The 23,485-nt window shown below is 47.5% G+C and overlaps 1 long non-coding RNA gene across 1 annotated transcript; it reads left to right on the forward strand.

The window, feature by feature from the left end:
* The first annotated feature begins 13,574 nt into the window (after positions 1-13,574).
* LOC135811934 (uncharacterized) lies at positions 13,575-16,396 on the forward strand. The gene is made up of 2 exons (XR_010552722.1): positions 13,575-13,895; positions 15,757-16,396. It is a non-coding gene; the product is annotated as an uncharacterized LOC135811934 (long non-coding RNA).
* The last annotated feature ends 7,089 nt before the right edge of the window (positions 16,397-23,485 follow it).

A 23,485-nucleotide genomic window follows, 5' to 3' on the forward strand; every position in this document is an offset into this window, starting at 1 on the left:
ACGACACGCTGATACCACCATAATTATGCCATTTTTACAGGGTTTAATGCACAGCTTCCACATTTCATACTGGTAACACAACTACAAGCACATGCGCGCACCTCTATGTGAGACCAATCGACCTGCAAAAGTTACAAATACGGCAAAAGCGTGTGTATGCGCATGGGCCATTACGATATGGTCCTCTTGTCAGGGTCTGTTCACTGTTATGCTGTCCTGTTTTTCTTGGCTTACGGGGCAGGAATGTCCCCGTTGTGTTGGTGATGTGCAAGCGGCGGGGGCCGGCTAAGAGTGCAGTGTGGAATGGTGGAGCGAGTTAATTCACCGAGAAACGATGAAGGTAATAATTGCGCCTGCCAAACACCATGAGACTCCAGAATTATGTGTTTGTCTATGGAGTAAATAAGAGTGCATACATACTTATTTAATTCTACACACATTCCCATGACTACCATGCATGAATCGTAGATTCCGCTAGGACCCGCAGGGTCCGACGTGGAATCGGGGTTACACGAGGAGTGAAGGCGAAGAATGTGACAGTGTGTTTGGCCTCAAATCGCTCTAGTTTTCCATAAATTTCCAGCGGTTTAAAGATAAAAATGCAAATGCACGCCTTGATTGCACCTAGCACCTCTTGCTTTCTTTGGCCTTTTCTGAGCGACCAAAATGATAGTGCAATCAAGAGTAGTGACAGTGAGGGGTGGGCGACACCAGCACAATGGGTGGGAACACACTGTCACATTCTTCGCCTTCACTCCTCGTGTAACCCCGATTCCACGTCGGACCCTGTGGGTCCTAGCGGAATCTACGATTACACTTCGGAGCTTCGGCTTCGAATGTGACAGTGTGACTTTTAAAGTGATCCACCTCCTCAACCAAGGCAAGGGCATAGCCAAGCATTATGCGCGAAGGAGAAGTGCGCATGTGGAGTGAAGGAACAGGCATCTCGCAGAGTGCCTGATATACAGTAAAAATGTCGCTATGTATCGAGGATACACCATATGTACAGGTGCCCTTCAAGTCGGAGACATGAAGGGAGAAAAGGGTGACAGTCTTTTATTAAAAACGACTAGCACCGGACACAGATAATAATACTGCGACACCATGGCGAGGCTGTGTCAAAATATGGAATGTCACAGTACTCCTCGAGCCAGGAATGTGGACAAAGAAGTTTGTCCCTTGCAAACCAGGAAACCAGGAAGGTCTTAGATCTGGAACCCTAGACATTCGTCTTGCTGACGGAGGCAAGGGCGAACGCAACACGTACCTTCGGGAGTTGATGGCAGTGGAATACGGACCCTTTAAAACCGGAGCTGATACCAACTTACCTGATGGACAGGAAGCGGTTGATCCGGTTGATCCGCATTCCGCTGTCGACACTTTTGCTCCGGTATGCTCGCCGGGCGTGTATGACACCGGGTCCTTGCCTGGGGGACCTGTGCGTGGTAATTCGGTACCAGCCACAAGTGACTTACACTCTGCTTCCCGGGAGACCAGGGGGCACACGTCCGGGGATGCTGTTGAAGTGAATACCGCTATGTCGACCTTCCGTGTGCAGGGCTCAGCTGATGTCCGGACCGGCTTGGATCTGCCCCAGCCGGAACCCATAGCTAGCTCCGATCCGTCGTTCAGGCTTGGTGATTTGTCTGCAGCGGAGACAGCTGGAGCCATAGAGGCTGCATATAACAAATGTGTTCACTTTCGCCCGAATGCTTTCTCTGTGCCGTCTGGAAATATTGGAAGACGATTTATCACAACCTTGACATCGTTCTATTCCTGCTTCGGAGATGGGGGATCGTATGAAATGATCACACTCAAGATTGCAGCCGTCTACCAGATGCTAATGCTGCAGAAGCCGGACTGTGACAATAATAAATATGGTAAAATACTTGAGCGCCGCATGGACCAGTGGTCGAAGGGAGATTTTGCAGAGCTGCAACGGGAAGCGGACACCATACAGACCTCTCTTCTATCGTCCAAGAACAAACATAAACGTGATTCAGTGGGTCCGTCGGTTGACCCTGCTAGGCGTTTTGCAGATTATGTCACCGCTGCAAAGTGGGCAAGGCGCTCCGTGGCTTGACAAGCGGTGATGATGGAGGCGTGCATCAGTTGGACGACGAGATTGACGGACGCACTGTCCGGGATATCCTGAAAGACAAACATCCACCCGCAGAGCCGATGAGCGAGGACGCCGTTATTGGTGGTGATCCACCTGCTCCACCTCATCCGATCTATTTCAGCAGCCTTGGACGTCAGTCGATTAAGAGTGCAGCGCTCGGTACGCAGGGTGCTGCGGGGCCGAGTGGTGTTGACGCCGAGAACTGGAGGCATTTTTGCGCTAGTTTCTCTGACGCCTCCCAGGGCCTTTGCGATGCACTAGCATCGTGTGCAAGGCGTTTAGCCTCCACGTACGTGCACCCAGCATCTTTGTCGGCTTTCACTGCGTGCAGATTGATAGCGTTGGACAAGCAACCCGGTGTCCGGCCGATTGGAATAGGTGAGGTCGCTCGACGCATTATAAGCAAGGCCATCCTCTCCGTCGTAGGCCAAGCCGTTCAGGAGGCGGTTGGGTGTATACAGGTATGCGCTGGCCAGGATTGCGGTATAGAGGCGGGAATACATGCGATGCAGCAGGCCTTTGAGCTGGATGACACCGAAGGAATTCTGATGGCGGATGCAAGTAATGCGTTCAACAGACTAAATCGACAGACTTGCTTAAGAAATGTTCGGCACTTGTGTCCATCACTTGCTACCGTTCTTATTAATACCTACCGTGATCCAGCTCATCTCTACGTGGACGGTGAAAGTATCCTGTCGCAAGAAGGGACAACACAGGGTGATCCCCTTGCAATGTACATGTACGCGTTGGGAATAATGCCCTTGATACGTTTGGCGGATGAGGCGGGTGCGGTGCAGTCATGGTTCGCGGACGATTCATCCGCTGCTGCTCGTCTTCGCAGACTCCGTCTATGGTGGGACATAATGGACAAGAGAGGACCGGCATATGGATATTACGTAAACCCAAAGAAATCGGTCCTTGTCGTCAAGGAAAGGTGTTACCAGGAGGCGACTGAATTGTTTCGAGACACTGGTGTAATGATAACGGACGAGGGATCACGATATCTTGGCGCAGCAATCGGAAGGGACAGCTTTCTTCAAAGCTATATCAAAACAAAGGTGGACGAATGGATGGGGGAACTGAAGAAGCTAGCAGTATTTGCACAAACCCAGCCGCAGGCTGCGTATTCTGCGTATGTGACGGGCCTCAGGGGTAGATGGGCGTTCCTCTGTCGTACCATGAAGGTACCCGAACCCATGTTCCAACCGCTGGAGGACATTGTGAAGTCTGAACTGATTCCCGCCTTAACTTGCCGTGCACCCCCAGGCGACACCCTCCGACGGCTTATGGCTTTGCCGTGTCGTCTGGGTGGGCTCGGTTTGATTAACCCTGTGTCCCTATGCCAACAATACGACTCGTCGGTTCGGATGACCAACCCTTTGTCTCGGAGAATCTTGTCAGGGGATGGCTCCATCGGTGACTCGGTAGTGTTAATCAGATCGGCCAAGAGAGACGCCAAGGCATCTTCTCGACGTCATCAGAAACTGGAATTCGACGCGATATCGGGCAGTGCGTCGGAGTCGCTACGACATGTCATAGACGTCGCGAAGGAGAAAGGGTCGTCGAGCTGGCTGACGTGCCGTCCACTTAAGAAATATCATTTTAATTTAACAAAGGGAGAGTTTTGGGACGGACTCTGCCTCCGTTACGGATGGACACCGGCCAGGGTACCGTCACACTGCTCTTGCGGCCAAGAGGCAACTGTCGCGCATTCCCTGTCGTGCCCCTATGGAGGGTTTCCCTCCATTAGACACAATGGTATTCGGGACGTCACGGCCCGGCTGCTGGACGAGGTGTGCACCAGTGTGTCCGTCGAGCCCTTGCTGCAACCGCTGACGGGGGAGCGTCTTCGCTACCGGACCGCAAATGTGGAAGACCGTGCCCGGTTGGATGTCGCTGCCAATGGTTTGTGGGGCAGTCGTTTTGAGCGTACACTTATTGATATACGGGTTTTTAATCCTCACTCACGCTCAAATCGATCTGCACCACATACTATTGTGTATCAGCGACATGAAAAAGAAAAGAGAAGGCACTATGAGGAGCGGGTGAGGCAGGTTGAGCAAGCCTCCTTTGTTCCGGCGGTCATGTCAGCCAGTGGCGGAATGGGTCCAGCATCAACAGCACTGTACAAACGAATTGCTCATCTGTTGGCGGAGAAGAGGGGTGAGCATTACTCTCATGTTATGGCATTTGTTAGATGCAGGATTTCCTTCAGCCTTCTGAAATCCTGTATCATGTGCATTCGCGGTTGTAGGCGTTTAGATTTTGGTTTGAAATTTGCACCCTCCTGCGGAGCCCACGCTGCTTTGGCAGTGGCGGAGGCTCGCTTGCCGACGTAACCGTCGGAGATCATCATGAACAATGGACTGACTAATTATTCACTTGTCCTGTCTTTATAAATAACATGTTATTGCATATGTTCTTGGTTTAGTTTTTGGCCTTTTTCGTGCTTTGGAGTTGATAACATTTTCCTCACTACTGCAAAAAAATTTACGTCATGCATGTTGTTGCAATAATCATGATAATAATCGGAAAAAAAAAGTGGAATACGGACAGACTGTGAAGCTCCGAGGTGAACGGGGAGCCTGAGTCAAAACCATCAACATGAGAACGTGCCGCGTCAGACGTTTCCGAGGCAATTGGGATTGGGTCCCCAAGCCTGCAGAACCTCCAGAACATTGATGACACTCCATGTGCTGGCAGGCCAGCAGTAATAGACATCGGGCATCAAATGGGTGGTCGCTACATCAGCCTGACCAATACTCCAAGAGGCCCTGAACACGTAGCTGGAGTGTCGACGAGAGAGGAGAAAGATGCATTGGTAATTGGTCTATACTGCCTCCCTACATCGCACTGGGTGGCTAAGGAGTTGGTCCGACTGCGATGAACTCCAGACCGGACCCACCAAGAGCACTTGCTATATGTGGTGAATAGCACTAACCATCAGAATGAGGGAGAATGGAGGGTGCAGAAGTGCATTCTCCCACTGGTCTGGTCTGCCGGAAGGACCAAGGAAGCCTGGCCCTCGGCCTCAGGATCTGAGCGCTAACTCACATACTGATCCAGTTAGCGGGTATGGCTGTCCACAAATAGGGCAAGTGGGCTGTACCAATGATGTAACTTTGTAAGGACCTACCTGTCCAACAGGTAGTTGCCGCTGTCTGCAGACCGTGACGGTCGTTTGGGTCGTGGACGATGTCCCGAACATTGACGGCGACTAGGTGGAGCCAACGGGGTCGCGCCAAAAGTAATAGTTATGTACTCTTGGTAGCGCTAACAGACAGATAGTTATCCAATGTTTCTTTCCTTGGATACGTAAGCAACAGCCATCACATGATCAATCTCGACATGCAAAGGTACTCCCGTTATGCCATGCACTGGGGCTTGCAGACCAAGGCACTCCGCCCACAAGCAGTAGATGAATGGAGTTTAACTCCTGCAGAGTCATGTGGTTATGGGTGGCTGCTGTGCATGGGTCCTGAACTGACGGGCTCTCGTAGCGCAGCGATGGCACCTGTGAGGTGACTGGCTGGCCATCCCCGACTGAAAAGTGACAGACCCAGTAATGGAGACTTGTCAATTGAATCACCAGACCATATATCGAGGTTGCACAGCCCAGGCTGTGGAGCTCTATCCTGCAAGCACTATATTCTGTAATGAATTGATCGACTGTGAAGCTGGGCTAGCGGGAACGCCTTCCTCAATTCCGGACGCTTCACGTTCAGGCGCCTCAAGTGGCTTGGTGATGGCAGAGATGGTGAGCCTCATACATTCCAGGGACTGCACCAGCTACAAGCCGGACTTGTGCAGGTTCACTTGGAGCTCGAGATGCTCCAGGAGGCGGATCGTTGCTTGCACTATGGTGTGCCGCAACCAGACCGCACACAATAATGAGGCAGGTGGCAATGTACATCACTACCTTCACCGCCCATGTCCGGAAAATGCAGACGATCGATGCAGACACTTGGTGTATGTGCGGAGTGAATAACACATGCCGAACGGTAGACATGTGTACCGCCCGCCACTTCCGGATGGATGCCGGTCGAGTGACACATGTCCTGCATGGCCAAATAGCACATTGTCTCCATGAGGCTGGCAACATCGCCAGTGGCCGTACCGGGTATCCAGCTTGCAGGGACCTGTGGTGATATAATCGTCATATTCAAGTGCGCAGCGATGGTAGAGATGACGCAGGATGCGGAGCCAATGGCTGCTTGGATGGTCATTTGAACTGGACATAGTTTATATCCGTAGATCTCAGGTATATGTATGGCTTACTCAGCTATTGCACAACATGGTCATGGACCTTGGGAGTGCGACTGCGAGACTGCGAGACAGTTACGGGACAGGTACGGGACAGGTACGCGACAGGTACGGTAGAGGGTAGTGCGACACCATCTACCGCCTTGATGACGGCAAAAAAAGAATAGAGATGTTATACATTTTTCAATTCTCCTATTCTTTCAGGCATTACCTGGGATTCGAACCCGCACTATCGCCCTACATGCATTCCCCAATACACTTCGCATTCTTACTCATTCTTCCAAGTTGCTTCACGTGATGATCTTGCGTTTGAATAGTGCGGCCAGCTGTATGTGGCCAGCAGTGTTTGATGGTACGGTACGGTACGTGACAGATACGGGTAGCGCCAGGCGTGACACAAACACACAAACACACAAACACACAAACACACAAACACCAAATTAAAGCTGTGGGGACCCTGGCTAGCGCCAGACGTTACTGAAGTAACGTCTTCTGCATAGCTACGGGAATAAAGCCAATTCTGATGTCGACAATGGCGGGAAATCCGCCATTGTTGTCGACCTTCGGCGCCAGGTTGACGGCCTCTCTGCCAAACTCAGTGACGTGGTAGATAATTTGCCAAATAAGGTTGACCTCGCTACATTGGTTCAGGAAACGACCTCTTCGCGCACTCAGCAAGTTCATATCATGCGTGACGTCATGGCAGAGGACGTGGCGAAGCGGGACCGCAGCAACAACGCGGTTCTCCGATGCCTAGTGGAGGCTGACGGAGAACAACTTCAGTCCATTGTACGGGGTCTCGTTCCAGGTCTCGATGCTGGTGATGTCCTCAGCGCAGAGCGCATTACACCAAAGAAGCGGGGCGAGGCAACTGGGAACGCCCGTGCTGGCCCAAGACTGGTAAAAGTCAAGCTCACAGAGAAGGGAAAGCGAGTGTTAATGAATGGAAACGTGCTGCTAAATATGGCGCACGTGTTGTTTGTTGTCAACCACGATCTGACACCACAAGAGCAGGCCAGACGTCGTGAGTTGATTCCAAAGTGTAAGGCCCTCCGAGAGAAGAATTTCCCCTGCACCCTACCTCGGGACATGATCCTGAGTAAAGGCCGTCCTATGACCACGGATGAAATTGCTCGCATTCTGCAATGGGATGCACGTGGGAACCCTTCTGTTGATGTCACATGTCCTAGTCCTATACAAGATTCCGAATTGAATATTGCTCATATCAACATTTCTACATGTAGTATACGAAACAAAGTGCATGATGTTCACAAAATATTACATGACCATAACATACACGTTCTATCCGTCAATGAGACATGGCTAGATGACTCCATCACTGACGCAGCCATCCACATTCCACAGTACTCCGTCTTTCGCAATGACCGTAATCGGCATGGCGGTGGTGTTGCACTCTACATCCAAAGTCACTTGGACGCAAGATTAATTCAACTCCCATCGTCAATTACCACGGCATTAGTACGTCCTGAGGTGCTCTTCGCTGAAATCAATGTGCGCATGCAAAACGAGACCAACTGATCACTGTTGGTACCGCTTACAGACCACCAGGACAGCCTGTCGCATTTTGGGAGACCTTCTCCTCCGCTGTAGACCACGTCATAGCGCGGAATGACAAGACCATCATTCTAGGAGATTTTAAGGTTGATGTCCTAAAGAAGACATCACCACAATACGGACACCTACGTCAACACTGCCAAGAATTTTGTCTGCGGAATGTCGTGACCCAACCGACCAGGCTGCCCTCGGGTACCTGTCTCGATATAGCACTATGCTCTGACGACCTCAAAACTTCCGCATGTCATGCCATAGCCCTGCACGGCATTACTGACCATCAGCTGGTCTTAGTAAAGACTGTCTTGCCTATGACTAAACCTACGAGAGTTGTGCGGCAGTTACGGAAGCCGCCATTGTGGAAACTGCCTGCAGACGAATGCACCGATTCCATGCTTGATGCACTCACTGATTCCGCCTTCCGCAGAGTACCCCCAGATGGCTCACCAGACGCTAACACAATGGCAACTAGCTTCTCTATTCCATGCAAAAGAGTTCTGAACGAAAAGTCGCCTGTGAAACAAATTACCATCAGTGCTAGGGCTAAGCCTAAACCACAGCCTTGGGTAAGCGATCAACTCCGAAGGTTGTTAGAAAGGCGCAAGCACCTCCACGCGAAGGTTTTGAAACATCCCGGAAATGAATCTGTGAAACAACAGTACAGGGCAACAAGGAGGGAAGGCACACTGTTAAATAGAAAGCTGAGACGAGAGTATTACAACAGGGAGTTTCGAGATGCGAAGAATAAGCCAAGGCAACAGTGGGCGCTTCTAAACTCGCTCACAGGGCGCAACTTTGTACGTTAGGCGATCTGAGTGCCATATTTGCGTCCATTGTCACTGATCCTAATCCTTGCCCACCCTTGAGCAACCTAATACCTGACATCTCGACAACAGCTGACGCAGACGCCCCTTCTTTTAAAGAATTTCGTGCCGTTTCAGCTCTGGAGATAAGCGACCTGTTGAAGCATTTGAACTGTGCCAAGGCAGCTGGATCGGATGACATTCCTCCTCTGCTCCTACGCCTCTGTGAGCCTGCCGCTGCAGGTCCCATAGCGCAGATCATTAACGAGTCCTTGAGTACTGGAATGGTGCCAGACGTGTACAAATTGGCTACAGTGTGTCCTGTCCACAAGTCAGGGGACAAATCTGAAGCGTCGAATTATCGCCCCGTTTCACTTTTGCCGATTGTTTCTAAGATCCTTGAGAAGGTAGTACATCGGCAAATGATTCGGTTCCTTCAAGATCACGCTGAGCTTCGTATTCTCCCAGACGAGCAGTTCGCCTACCGGAGAGGGCACTCCTGTGAGGATGCGTTAACTCTCGCAGTAAACCGCTGGATGATGAGTGTGGACAAGGGCGAGTATCGCGGGGTTATACTCGTGGACATGAGCAAGACCTTCGATCGGGTACGCCATGAACTACTTCTTAACGAGATTAAAGCTATTGGCATAAGCGGAGTAGCACTACAGTGGTTCTCCAGCTATCTCCAGGGTCGACGACAACAGGTGAAAATTGGAAATAACAGAGGAGACGAGACACATTGTACACGAGGCGTTCCGCAAGGGTCGGTGCTAGGGCCTCTGTTATTCTCTTTGTACGTGCGACATGTCCCTGGAGTACTTTGCCACGCAGAGTCCCAACAGTATGCTGACGATATCGCCTTTTATATACACTGTCAGTCTACTGGAGAACTTCAGCACAAGTTGACAAGTGAGTTGAACAGACTAAATACGTACCTTGGAAGCATTGGTCTCATCTTGAATGCCCGGAAAACGAAGTTCATGGTGCTTCGGAAGAAGGCTCTGCCTCTTCCGCCGGATCTTACCATTGGTTGGTTGGTTGGTTGGTATATTTTATTTTACTTCGCCAGAATGAACAGGCATTGCTGCCTTCTTGCCTGGACAAGTGGATTGTCCAAGCTCTCACAAAAAGACGAAGAAAGGAAAGAAATATTACATGAGAGTGTGAAGCATGCAATCTTATAAAATAAAAAATAAAATAAAAATTTCCATGAAAGTGTGACGCATGCATGATGAGAGAGGAGAGATAGATATAGATAGAGAGAGAAAGAGAGAGAGAGAGAGAGAGAGAGAGAGAGAGCGAGAGAGAGAGAGAGAGAGAGCCATTGCATGCGGTGGTGTCGATATTCGACCTTCTGCCACAGCGCGTTATCTTGGCCTCATTATTGACCAACACCTGACCTTTGAGGATCAAGTCAACCATGTATGTACATCTGTTTATAAGAAGATAGGAGCATTCCGCCGCTGCCGCCGTACAGTAGACCACACAACTAAGCGAATATTTTATTTATCCCTCATCCAATCCACTATTGAATACGCCAGCAACTCGTATGCTCACTGTCTTACACCATCTTTATACTCTCGCCTTGTTACTTTAAGTCATATGAGCATGAAACAGGTTTTTGGTCTCCCTCGCCGTACCCCGACTGTCGTTGTTTTGCGGCACGCTAAGTGTTACTCCCTCGAATCTCGTCTCAACTTGAGGCTTTATATTTTTGTTTTCAGCTGTATTCATCAGCTTACAATTCCTCTTCATTCCTTAATGTTCACCCTCCAGTCGGCTGCTACTTGCACCAAGAGGCGCAATCATTCTCTTCACTTTCTTTGCCCGCTGCTACCATTAGATATGGCATGTTCTCTATTTCTTTCCTTGGCGCTGATAGGTGGAATTCTCTGCCTGTCTCGTGTCGTCAGGTATCTACTCGTTTTTGCTTCGCTCTGTAAAGAGCACTTAGGGTTCCCTGTAACAAGACGGCAACGTCTGTAGGGCCTTCTCTATCAAAATAATAAATTCTACTACTATACTACTACTACATGCAGACGTTATGCAGGGAAAGATGACGACGCCGGTCAGTAAATTGCTGGCCGATTTATTGCCTACCTCGAGGCCGGTCGGTGAAATGAGGGCTTCCTTCTTCAAGAAATATGTTGCCAGTCGTTTGTCGGATGCCACTCGTCTTCTAAACATCGTACGTTATGCAACCAGCGCAGTTGGATGGACGGGAGGCGAGGAATTTATCGTTTTCGATTTTCACCCTATTCCGGGTTGCCATAACATTGCAGCTGGCAGCACCACGACGGAATTTTTTTGCACAAGGGACACTAGGTGTATTCAACTCGTCAGAGATATCGCCATGACAGAGTAAGGTTATTTTAGCCCTGAAATTGTGTACAAACCAACGGCACGAAATTATGGAAATATTTATTTTTTCGCAATAATTGCATGTTTGGTGACAAAATGTAGCCATCATTGTATTGTGGCATCCTGGCGGTGTGTTTCGTAACTATACTGCATGACAATAGTTTTTATGAGAAATGGCGGCGATTGCAGCGATTGTGAACAATGTACAATCAATAGCATTGGTCCTAGCTTGAAGTGATGTATGGTATTTGCTTACATTTGAAAGCCATCTGCTGGAAGGCAGTCAAATGGGTTTTTCGTCAAACACAACCCTACCAATGAAATGAAGACACCAGGGCCGGAGAGCAGACACGACGAATAGTAGAGTCACGAGGTGGCTGTGCCGGTGGGGAAGATCCAGCTCAACAAGGTGTTCTTGCAAGTTTGATCAGTACACCACCCTGGTTCGAATCCTCAATATCAGTGAATCTTACAGATTGATGGCTGCTGCCTTGACTCGTGATGCCTACGATAGGATACAAACTGCTCGAAGTATGTTTCAAATAAGAGTACAAGCATGTACATGTATCTTGTACTTAGCATGAGAGGCATCCACGTCGTTGATAACAGCAGAACCTTTTCATCAGGGAGTCGTACAATACGACTCCCTGCTTTGCATGACTGTCATAACACTCTCCTTATTGCAATATTTAGCCAATACTCCATTTGTTGTAGCAGCTACCACCCCACTACAAGTATGCATTCATTTCCTGGCTGGCTTTTGTAAACTTATGAATGCAATCATGGGACGCTTCGTGTACACATGCTCCCATAGTTTAGTGCATGTGCGTGCGTGTGGTCGGGTATGGGTGTGTACGTTCGTGCACCTGCATGTACATGTATGTGTGCGTTTTCATGTACAAGCAGTCATGCAGGCGTGTGTGGGTCTGTTTAAGTATATGTTATCGCATGGTTGCGAGGGCCTTATGGCAATAATATGCCATAAGGCCCGCAGCAACCAGGCGATAACAAAATTATCACATGGCCCACAGAGCAGACCATTGGGCTGCTGTTGAAACTAGCCCAAATGCCAACACATTATGACCACAATGTATATTGATGTGCTATCATTGCGGTTTTTCCAGCCGTGCTGCTACCCACAGTCAATTGGGAACTTGTGGCCAGGCACAAGGGGTACATGGATGCAGCTAATGGGGTCGCTTTCGGCACTTGTGCCAGTGGTTGTGAGACTTACCCACTCACCCCCACCGTTAGGCGCTGCATCTGCCGCTAGGGTTTATCGGGTGTTAGCGGCCGTCGTGAGTTCCCTTCGGGAACGGATACGATAATTTACTTACTTTTATCATTATCAAAACAGGAAAAATGAAGATATTTCTCCTACACCCTAACAAAAAGTCTGCTACAGGCCATCAAAGAGTATACACTACTGAAACAGCGAAAGACGGAGACAGAAAAAAATAAGTGCCGACACGGCATTGTCATAGCAATAGACATGGCAACCACAATAAAACACAGCAGAATCATGATTTCAATTGAAAATTTAGGAGTGCTACCACAAAGAGTTTCTTCATGTTTACATGTGTATCAGGAAGTTAGTTGCCAAAGTATTTGACGACTCCCTGGCCTGGTGTGTGTGAGGACCTTTTTTCTTCTTTTTTTCAGCTCCAGATGGCTGTATTTTTTCATTTCAAAACATTCCTGAATTGATGTGTTTGTTGTTCAAGCAAAGGTGAAGGCAGAGGACAGATGAGCCTGGTAAGAGTTTTGCGTGGCACAGGAAGACCACACACAGGCAGTGACTTTGCGAGGATCTGAAAACGCACGATGCTGATTGGAATTTGTGTTATTTCAAATACTTGTTTGTGATCACAGTATAGTAGCACATCGAGCAGAACTGAATCTTATCCACAAGCTTACCGACGGTCACGCTGCCAACATGACTGAACAAATGATCCCTGCAAGCCCCACACGGCAGACAACCGAGGCCATATCCATTGCCGGGACGTCCATCTCCAAAAAGAATTCCATCTTCGTCTCAATGCTACACTGCGACTCGTCGTCGAGTCGTACAGTCTACAGAGTCGTCGTAAACGCGTAGTCACGCGATCACTGAAATAAACTATTTTTTTGCGGGCAATTAAACTATTTTTTTGCGGGCAATGTCGCATATTATTGCCCGCGGCGCGAAAGGTGCTGATTCGCTGGAGTACGGGCAACAATCACGTGCCATGTGATAAAACCGCATGAACACATGTCAGATCCCGTGTGCATGTATGTACGGGTGTGCACCGCCTTGTCTCTGCTTCTGCCGCACTGGCGGTTACCGAGGCTAGGATTGTGGTTTGATCCGGCTCAGGAGCGGTATTGTGTGGGAACTGAACTATTGTTATCGATTTCACTGTACTACTTTTTTTCTCTTTTACGTTTACTTTATACCAGCAGTCCGTGCGCCAAGGGGTACTCAAGGGCTGATTTTATTTGCAACCGCGGGAAACGAAGTCACCAAGACGCCTTCATTTGAGGCTTTTGGAATTGGAGAATTTATTGAATTTAGGTATGGCTCTCGTCCCTTCTAGAGAACTAACCAAGACCCTGTGGGGGCAGAAGGAGACTTCTTTGGCTCCGTGAATACACTAGCTATGCGGTGGTCTAGTTAGTTTGAGTGTGTGGTTCGTATTCAAAGTGTTCCAAGCCGCAGTTCACTCGAAGGTCATCGTGGATACGTCTGCACTTGAAAATCAAGGCTGGAAAGGACTGCCTGGTGTGTCCGAACGGTATGTTTTGCACTGAAGGCATTTCTTGTATGAATTGTTGAAAGTGTCTACTTGTTCGAAATGAAAAAGACATGGTCGTAGATCCTTGGCCCACAACACCCCACTAAATAAACTATGACCTGTCGTGAAATTATGTGAAATTGATCAACACAATCATACACAAATTATCCTATGGCAAAGTACTGCAAATGCAAATAATAGCATCCCTTTACCTAGGTCATGTTTGTAGGGCCTTATGCCACATCTTTGCATGATTTCCTCATGCAAATCGTGTGCCTAGCTTCGAAAACACATTGCGCTAAGTACCGAATATATACCTGTGAATCAGAACAACAGCACTCACTATTGCTTTCATGAGTGGTAATGGTCAGCTGAAAGGAAACTTCTATCCATCAACTCATAAGTAAAGTAATGACTAATCTCCTTGCTGGGCATGTGGTTCCTTCGTATTTACATGTACCGTAAAGTACCGCCAGAGCGCCCCACCATCTCGTCCTTTCGGGGTCGTATTGTGGGGGTGGTCTCCGGTCTGTAGGTTATACGACACGAACTTTGTACACATATTGCACGTTCTGCAGACAATCTGTGCCTTCGAGCGGACACGAGCTCCACACAAAAACCTGCTTAGTGTGACCTTAGTACACTAAGTTGCTCACACCGTACGAACTTCGTTGCACTCTGCCACACGATTTTCCTTTCCCTGGCTGTATTATATAAATCTGTCGCAGCAAAATCAAGGTGGGGCGCTCTCGCGGTACTTTACGGTATGTGCGCCTCTCTGTGTTCGGTGAATGATTTTGAATATTTGCGCACGACTTCAGGATAGTGCACATTGTATGCATGTACCTGCATATGTAATCCTTTCATGATTTAAAAATTAGGAGAGCCGTGCTTCTCATCACCGTGGACAAGTAAATGTCGGCCAATTACGTAGCGTTTGGAGATTTGCACAAGTACAGTTGCATGTCGATTATGCGGCAACCGCGGAATAAAATGAATATTCTGGACGACTGAAGCTACAAAGCCATCTTGTGTTAACTTAACAGATAAAAAAGACAGTACTTCGAAGTACCTGTATTTATCACTAGTATTACCCTGAGACAGTCGTGCTCATCTCTAGAGACTGGCTTGTATTTAACTCTACGTAATGGCAACTCTCATGATGCTGACTGTCTACATTTACTTGAAGTAGGACTATAAATACTAAATATAAGGTCTATAAGCTGTCAGCGCGGTGCTGTTGGATACCCGACATGCCATGTGACTGACCGCCAGATACTAGTAAACGACATGCGATTGTACCGGTCACAGTGTAGCTGGGTTTTCACGACAATTTGAAACTTATACGATTGTGAGAAAAGTTCAGAAACCACACTTACACATACACACACACGCACGCACACACACACACACATGCGCGCACGCGCGCGTGTGCACACACACACACACCTGTCCTGTTCTGTTGAGCCACTACCACAACTTAGCACAAGGATCGCATCGGCCCCAAAGGGGCAGTAGAGCGAAAGTGAGAGGTGTTGGCTTCGAGTTCACCTATCTCTACGGTGAACGCAACCTCGATCGAAAGTCATGCCAAACGGATTTATCTACCACACGCGCGCGCGTGCGCGTATACAAAACGGAGGAAGGATTACTTACTCTCCCTGTATGATGTTTCTGTTGTATTCGTGAACAATGTCATTGATGTTTTTCCATGCATGTTTTTGAATATGCGAGCATAACTTCCAACATCAAGCACATTCTTGCTTCTCATCAGCATGTACAAGTTTATGTTGGGCAGTTATGTAGCGTTTGTTTTACCGGCTGCGTTTGTTTTACCGGCTGCGTTTGTTGGTGCTTGCAGGTCATTGGCATGCTGTCTGTTTCACAGAAGCTCGTGTAACAGGTTCACCGTACAGCTATGAATGCAATGTAGCGTGTTGAAGCCACTTCGGTATGACGTGATGCCTAATTTCCTGGTTGTACCAAAATTGCGAGTATGCAAGTGATCGTCAAGCCTGCCCCTGTACAGTAGCCGTCTTGCCTTGTTACGCCTGGTTCTGACTCTGCGTTCTCGTTTACTCCATGCAATGTTACAAGGAATACTGCTCCCTTCTCAAGCAATTCATTGGCAACAAAACGCTCGGCTATGCCCTGTAACTTTGCTGTGCGGTTTGTGCTTTGTCAATGTTGTGTACCAGTTCATGATCTGTGCTTGCTGGTCTGTTTGTTTTCTCTCGCACAATTGAGGCGCTGTAGCACAGTGTACAGTGTCGATCATCCTGCCCAGGCTCTGATTTCACGTACCACAGTACGGTTTCTCTTGTTGCTCACTGTAATGTGCATGATACAAGCTCCTTGGTACTCCATCATCACCTGGTGCTGTTGCTGCCATTGTTGGACCCTGCTGATATCCTTCTCGCAATGCCCGAACGTTGTTCCAACAAATGCACAACTCGCTCTTAGTTGTCACATTCGGTTTGGTCTCGTTCCAGTCTTTCGAATTGAGTGAGTGCGTAAGCTTGTATGAAGTGGTGGAGCAAAAGCCGTGTGCCGGCAAACATTCAATGTCCGGGTGTAATGACGCACCAAGGTCCCGGGACTTGCGTCCAATTCCTGAGTGATTTTTGTGTGCCTAGCCTCTAGGTATCATACCATATTTGTTTGGTTCAACCGTTTTGGATGCCCACTGCAATACCATTCACTGTATTATGTGTGTATGTTATCCAAGAAATCTCCCATATTTTTGGGTGGACAAACCTCGCCATAAGTCAGTAAACAGTTTCCTCTGAGACAAAAATGCGATAATACTCATAAAAAGGACACACTTCAGGCTCATTACAAACATCTTGAAAGTTTTTGTCTTCACAAGTATACTTTCAAGCCTTCTCATCAGGTGAAATACAGGCAAGAGAAAAGGAAGGACGTCCAGCAAAGAATCATCCTGGTACAAGATGGTCCAACGCAGCGGCATCAACACCAAGGAACGTCACCTCACAATTAACTAGACCACCAGAAAAACAACCGGACAAGACACCTACGTGCGTGGCAGTGACAGGAACCACATCAACCAGAAGAATAACAAGATCGGCAACGGCGGCGATGGCAGCGACTAAAGCACAGACAGAGGCAACGGCTAGGGTCCACTCGACTAGCCATGTGAAATCGGATGTGTCCACCGCACATGCTGATTGTTCTGATGTTAGTTCTGATAAGTATGAGTCGTCCATTGCTAGTCATTTGTTTGAGCATCCTGATTGTCGTGCTGTGTATTCGGATGATTGTTTTTCGATTGTGTCACGTGTACGCAGTGCTAGATTGCTGAATGTTTTGGAAGCTGTATACATCCACACAAGGAAACCCAACCTTTGCAAACAGAAACAAATCAAATTCACACTTAGGCTGTTAGGTAGGTCGTCAAAACCTCGTTAGTTACATGTATGTCCAGTGGTTGTCTCTTGTTGTCGCACTACATGTCGCGCTTATTGAGTTTTCTCGCATTTGCACCTTTGTGTCATTATTGCAATTTTCGCTGTTTACTTTAGCTATCTTCTTTCTTTCTTTCTTTCTTTTTGCGCTGTTTTACCACCTTCTTACTGTATTTAATCCACTGTTCCTGTTCCTTTTCTCTTGCCTGTATTTCACCTGATGAGAAGGCTTGAAAGTATACTTGTGAAGACAAAAACTTTCAAGATGTTTGTAATGAGCCTGAAGTGTGTCCTTTTTATGAGTATAAGTCAGTAACCTGGCATTTTGCACTAACAGAACTCCTAGGATATCAGCGCCGTCTCAGTACCTGGGGACAGTTGTAAAGAAAAAGAAAAAATATCCTTGGCCCACAATGCCCCACTAAATAATCCGAAGGGTGTCGCGAAGACGACAATTTCCTTACCTTTCTTTCGTGGACGAAAAAAGACACTTCGCTTCGTCCGTTGCGCATGAAACGAAACATGAGGGTAGTGTTTATCAATTAGAATAGGTATCATGCACGAAGGAATGGCGAAAAGGTACTATGCTCGAGCGCTGGTCGTCGTCTTGTTTGTCAATTTTGAGTCCCATTGAGAATTTTCTTCTCCAGACGTCTCAAATTTCCCGCGGTTGCAAATAAAAGTGCAACTTCTAGACGACTTTTTTGAATTTGGCGCACGGACTGCCAGGCGTGGGCCATCTCCTGTACGTAGCTGCCATCATTTTTTTCTTTTTTTCATGTACGGGTGTGCGGGTAAGCATATTCTTTGCTCTATGCGTCCACCGTGCATGAACGTACGGGCATGTGTACTGTATTGTTTGTAGCTTGTGGCATGGCGGTTGTGCTGTAAAAACAGTAGCACCTTATTCGGCCATCCGCAGATGCCATTTTTTCACTTCAATTCTGCATTGTCTCAGGTGCTGTGTTTAGAGTGTCATCCTCTCTGCATATTTATGTTTCTTTCCCACCTCAGTACTGTATTTGGCTTGATATTGTTGCTGTTGTACATACAAGTATAGGCACATGCATTGATCTGTCAGGGTTTGTGTTTGGAGCTCCAGCAACCTGTTGAGGTGCGTGTTGTTTATAAATTCGTGGTCGACGGATACAATGATCTGGCTGGTACATCGCAGAATACTAGGACCCCTTGAACGATTCTGTCGGTCGTTCCTAAGTTCACCAATTGAAGACATGTGTGTTTAAAAATGTGTCAAAAATACAGTGTTTACAAAACGGTTGGTATCACCGCTGTCGGATATTTTGCACAAGCCAAAATTGGAGGATGCACTGTTGGCTAATATCTCTTTCTGAATAAATAAGCAGGAAATAGCGAAACCCTTGTACAAACCAACAGCGCGAAATTATAGCATGTTCAACCAAAATATCAGCGACATAACGAACACGCAAGCGACGAGCGAGAACTCAACTTCTCATTAAATGTTATCGCCACGGACAAGACTTAGGGCAGAGAACAACTATTACGTTGGATTTCGACAACAATCTGAGACGAAGAACTCACGGGAGACGTAAACCAAAGGACGACGAAGGTGACGCCATTGAGTATTCGTCTCGTGATATCTTGAGAAAACTGCGAAATCTGGCAAATCTGGAAAATAAAAGTGCAACTTTTAGACGACTTTTTCTGAACTGGCGCACGGACTGGATGTCTTCGCTGCGATTGTCAGAAGCGATGGACCATGAATTTCTTTGAGAGTCTCTGGGTGCTACTATTCCTGAGCCTAGTTTTCAGCCATTCCCTGCATCTTCTTGGCACGATTTATTCTGCAAAAAAGGAAAGTGTTCATGTGTTTTCTTGTCGGCCGTGCGTAGTTGGGCCAGGCTGACCTGCGCAGATGGGCTGCGCAGTGCGTTCGCTGATATCCCTACTTTGGAGACAGATTTTGTCTGCGATGATGGGAAGTCGCTTAGAATAGCGTATGTAGTTGGCGACAATTGAAATGTAAGTTCCACAAACCTGTCGCCAAGTTAAGACTCAATCTCTACTCTCTGGAATTTCGTAGTCAACAACGATGTCAAGCCCGCGTTCTCAACGCCTGCATAAATACATATGAATCAAGCCCGTGTCCTGGTCTCTGACGTTCAAGTGTCCAGTGGACCTGAGCGTGGTGAACTTGGATCGGACAGCAGAGCTGCGTAGATTGGTAGATCTACATGTACGTAATACGAAAGGGGAACGCCAAACAGGTAGAGGTAAACCCACTTGTAGCCCAATGTCCAGCCTTCAAATTGCCTACTTCTGCTAGTTTATTATCATTTTTTATTCATATCTTTATATGTTTCGAAGATGTTGGTGGGACTTCGGCGACACTCTTCCCCTTTATTTAAGTTTATATGTTTCGTGAATAGTTCTACGAGACAGGCACCAGCGGAGGCTACTATGGTCAAACGGGGTCTTGATTAATACGACACGGAAATGTACGAAAATGAAGCCTTGTTCCATGCCACTTTCGGATGATGCTGAAGCCATCATCCCGACTCCCGAAAGAACGTCGCTGGGAGAAGTCTAGACACTCCGTGAAGTCTTGGTGAACTCGATTCATCTGGCTGCTGACGATGAATCGATGGAAGACTCAGAGTCAGGGGGCGAGCTGTAACCTCATTCGTTCCAGAGCCGTGCCGGCAAACACGCAACCTGCTCACTGTGGCACACGTGTGGCACTCGTGCACCGTACATGAGAACAGATGGCTCGGAGCACGTTGGGAGCGCGTCCAATTAATCGTCAAACTTTCAGGAACACAGCACCTCCTTGTTGCTCGACTCGCAGTTTTTTCGGGAGCTCACTCCTGCTCTGGGAATGGGTGTGTCCACCCTAGTAAACTCACTATTTGTCTGTAGATTACGGGTACTGAATGAATTTCAAGATAATAGTGGGTTTTCCCCCAGCACGAGACGTCAAGGGAATCAAGGCATACCGCTGTGTGTGATGCAACGTTTTCTTGACGACTTCAAATCCTTACAATACACACACACACACACACACACACACACGCTAGTAGTAATACTGGGAAGCAGGGCAAGCAGGGCCAGACAAACAGTGGTCATAGGCGACTTCTCCGCTAGGGCGTCTAAAGTGCATCACACCGGTAGTTAACAGTCTCGTTTTGGTGTACAGATACAATGTACGTGCGTGCATAAGTTGACAGTAAGGCTAACAAGTAACAGGTGCATGTCATGTGGTCACACCAGCTGATTTGTGCGCGAGCAGGTCTTTATATCTGGTGCTTATCTGGTGCTTATGTGAAAATAAGCAGGTATGTATGAAGTGTAGACGAGGCATTGAGATAGTTCTATTGTTTCGTTTTCAGTGAACTTTTCACGCCGGTAGTTAACAGTCTCGTTTTGGTGTACAGATACAATGTACGTGCGTGCATAAGTTGACAGAAAGGCTAACAAGTAACAGGTGCATGTCATGTGGTCACACCAGCTGATTTGTGCGCGAGCAGGTCTTTATATCTGGTGCTTATCTGGTGCTTATGTGAAAATAAGCAGGTATGTATGAAGTGTAGACGAGGCATTGAGATAGTTCTATTGTTTCGTTTGTGAGAGTTAACAGACATACTAGTAGGTGAGAATAGAGGCGATACCAGGGTAGATTGCCACCAGCAACAAAATGTTCAAATAGGTATTCGGATTTCAAATCTCAAGCCTTGCGGTATACATATATATCAGCGACATAGGCTTTCCTAAGCTCACTGGATTTATATCAATCTGTTCGTTACAACCAACCTTCCGTTTTTTCTTTCTCTTTTTCTCCTATCTCTACTTATCCACAATATCCTTTAAATACATATTATTATTCACAGTGGGTCCAATATTATAAAGTAGGCAGTTTGCCTGTTTTGATTTCCACTATAAAGACAAAGAAGGGCAGTGTTACAGAGTCATCAAGGGCGATAGCTACATTACCCTGGAACATAACAGGCGGGAGGAGGGAGAGGGAAAGCCCCACGTTGCCAAACTTCTGATGGTGGTAACAGCGCACCGTTATCGCCTCTATTCACATCACCATGCCTACACTTCACACATACGCGCAATAACTTGCACACTAGCACCAAATATCTAGACCTGCTCGTAGAGGATTCAATAGTAAAATGCTGCTGTCTGGTGATCGCAGAAAATGCAAGAAACACAAAGTTATAGCTCTACAGCTTTTCGCCTCTGTTGTGTGTGTGTGTATAGGGTGAATACAGGGAAAATATGGACAAAGTGTCTGGAGTCCTTGTTGCATGGATTCATGAGTGGCACACGTGCACCGTACATCAGAACAGCTGGATCACGTCGGGAGCGCGTTCAATTCGTCAAACTTTCAGGAACACAGCACGTCCTTGTTGCTCGACTCGAAATTATTACGGGAGCTCACAAGGCATGTGCGGGTAATGCTAGTTCCCGTAGCTATGTAGAAGACGTTGTAGTGACTTCGTACATGCATTTTTGTATACATAAATCATTTTTCGTAAAAATGGCCCCTGTATATATTTTGACGTGAAAGAAATAAACTTTCTCTTTGGCCCCAACTTCGTTGTGGTCTGGTTGGCCATTGTAGCCGTCATGGTTGACGTAAAACACCATAACGTTACTTCAGTAACGTCAGGCGCCAGCCAGGGTCCACACAGCTTTAATTTGGTGTTTGTTTGTTTGTTTGTTTGTTTGTGTCACGCCTGGCGCTATCCCGTATCTGTCCCGTACTGTACCGTACCAGCAAAGACAGCTGGCCACAATATTTTTGTTTGTTTGTGCCATCGACATGCCTGGCGCTATCCCGTACCTGTCCCGTACCATCAAGAGTACGGTACCATTAAGAGAATGAGTGAAGTGTATCGGGGGAATGCATTCAGTGCCGTAACATTTTGTGTGGATTTGTGTGCAAGGCCGAGATCCCACTAGCAGGCTACCTGAGCCGCCTGTCGACCAGCCCGGGAATCGCATGTAGGCCGATAGCACAATAATTATAACGTATATACAGTCATGTAGATGTATAGCAGGGAGTCATATTATTTAAACGACACCCTGCTGTATGGCGAGATTTTCTGGAAAGAAATACGAAGTAGGAAGACGAGTAAATGCAATCAGAATGGATGTTAGTTGCCGTCAGTATAATAATAATAATAATAATAAGACGAAGAAGAACGCCCGTGATCGGCAGAGTCAGCGCCGGCCCCAGGAAACGTCAGGACAGACATCCCGTCGACTCCAGAACGCCCGTGATCGGCAGAGTTAGCGCCGGTCCCATAGCTATGCAGAAGACGTTACTTCAGTATCTCATCGAAACGTTTTTGCAATACAATGATGTAGCTAATCAAAGGAAAAAGCATTTCCATCAGTTCTAACAACATACACGATAAGCTAGGCAACAAAGCATAGCGCAGGGCCCTGAGCTTCCAAGCTCTCTCGTAATTTGCTGCGATAATGCTAAAGGCAATGCTCATCAGGATATAATGCCACTTATAATGCTCACACTACTCCATAATGCCATGGAGTTCGAAAGTTGGAAAAGTCGATTTCAGTCTGTCCAACCTTGCCACCATTTCAAAGCAGGACACCCATATTCAATGTTTACAAAGGCAATTCTCTCCCATGTAAATGTATACACGTGTTTGGGTCCAAAGCAGGACTGTCCTGCTGAAAGCAGGACGGTTGGACAGCCTGCGATTTAAGAAGGCCGTTTGGGATCAAGGCCAAAGCGTAGAAGAAGAATAAACCTCAACAGCAGTGAGCATGTCGTCTGAAACTATCCACTGAGAAGGTTGTTTTGCAACGTCAAGTCTCCGGACGACGCCGGACGGGTTCAGATGCACGATGTTCGGAACTGGACCTAGCCAGCTTCATGCATGACACCGTTGTCGACCGGCAATTATGCTTGTAATGCCAATTTTGCATGCGAAATGGTGTTATAATGCCAGCATTATGCCACTTGGAAAAAAGGGACTATAATGCCAGCCATAATGCTAGCATTACCCACCCTTGCCTAGAGCTCACTCGTGCCCTGGGAATGGGTGTGGCCATCCTAGTAAACTCACTCTTTGTCAGTAGATTACGGGTACTGAATGAATTTCAAGATAATAGTGGGTTTTCCCCCAGCACGAGACGTCAAGGGAATCAATG

This window comes from Sycon ciliatum, chromosome 3 (genome assembly GCF_964019385.1).
Source record: "Sycon ciliatum chromosome 3, ocSycCili1.1, whole genome shotgun sequence".
Taxonomy (NCBI): Eukaryota; Metazoa; Porifera; class Calcarea; order Leucosolenida; family Sycettidae; genus Sycon; species Sycon ciliatum.